This window comes from Colobus angolensis, unplaced genomic scaffold (assembly GCF_000951035.1).
Source record: "Colobus angolensis palliatus isolate OR3802 unplaced genomic scaffold, Cang.pa_1.0 Scaffold8, whole genome shotgun sequence".
NCBI lineage: Eukaryota > Metazoa > Chordata > Mammalia > Primates > Cercopithecidae > Colobus > Colobus angolensis.
This window is the reverse complement of record NW_012121820.1, coordinates 3,437,985-3,439,451: the sequence shown is the minus strand read 5'-3', so window position 1 is coordinate 3,439,451 and position 1,467 is coordinate 3,437,985.

Below are 1,467 nucleotides of genomic sequence, written 5' to 3'. Positions count from 1 at the left end.
AGCCGCTCCGGCCGGCTGCAGGGGTACTGAGACCAGTACCCGCGGGCCAGCAGCGACCCGGAAACACTCGGCCCGGAAGTGAAGTCACCAGGAGGCGGGTCCGAAGAGAGGGTGGACCACGGCTGCGCGCTTGGCTCCGGGAAGCGGTCGATGCCCTCGGCCGACGGAGACTACAAGCCAGAGGCGGAAAACAAAGCGGAAGGCCGAAGAACGAGAACGAAAGCGGCGGAACGGCAGTTTGGAGCCTAACGAGCCATCGTCGCTTCTGGGGCTGGGACCCGGAAGTAAACAGGCCGGACGTGACGGAAGCCACTCGGCTTAGGGATGGTGGCTGGCCGGGTTGTCATGGAAACCGCTCCGGAGCCGGGAGCTGCATTCATGACTCCGCACAAGCAAGCAGGGGCTAACGGTCAGTTCCCTCGCCACCACTGTACGAACAGAAATACTGAGGCTCAAAGAGAGCCAATGAAACGCTGAAATCACGCGTGATTGGAATCCAGCCTTGCTAGGGCTGTTGGTGTTACGGGCTGTGGGCGACGGTTAAGAGCGTGGGTCCCATTTTTAGCTTTGCCACTTACTAGCTGTGTGACCTTGGACAAGTTACCTAACCTCTCTGAGTCTCAGCTTTATAACCTGTAAAATGAATAAAGCCAGGCGTGGTGACACGCGACTGTAGTCCCAGCTACTCGTGAGGCTGAGGCGAGAGGATCGCTTGATCCAAGGTGTTCCAGACCAACCTGGGCAACATAGCAAGGCCACGTCCCTTAAAAAAAAAAAAAAAAAAAAAGCTGGGTACGGCGGCTCACGCCTGTAATCCCAGCACTTTCAGATAAATTATATATATATATAATCTGACATCCCCACCAGACCCTGAGCTGCTTATTCATCTATTTCCCCCCAAGCTCTGCACATGTCTGATGAGGAAGCACACAATAGATGTTCATTGATTGTAGGATTCTCACACTGAGTCTCGGTGACCCCAGCTAAAACTGGTGGGCCTTGTGTGATGAGTCAGTGACTTAATACTGGGAAACATTTGGAGAACCAGCAATCTGCTGTCCAAACAGTAGCTTTACTGTGTTTACCTGTCGTTGCCTGAGCACCGTTCAAGGTCCCTGTGTTCTTTATCAGCTCATGTTTAAGCTCCTCTCTTCGTTACCTGCAACGTGATGATGTTCACAGGAATTCCATCTGAGACAAACTGTCCCACCTTAAGTCTGCCTTTACAACAACTCAACGCTCTGGTTTGGTAGCTCTTACAATATTGCATTTTCACGTGGGACTGCTAAAAAAAAAGTCCCCTCCAGCTCTGTGGGTCTGTGACAGCCAAAAGAGAAACAAAGATTTTGAAGAAGGGCTTTACCGGTAGGAAACCCTGGTCATCGAAACTTGGTGACATCTACTATCAGAAAAGACCCAAAGTCTCCAAAGAAAGTCACATTTCTCATCTTTTTTTTTTTTTTTTTT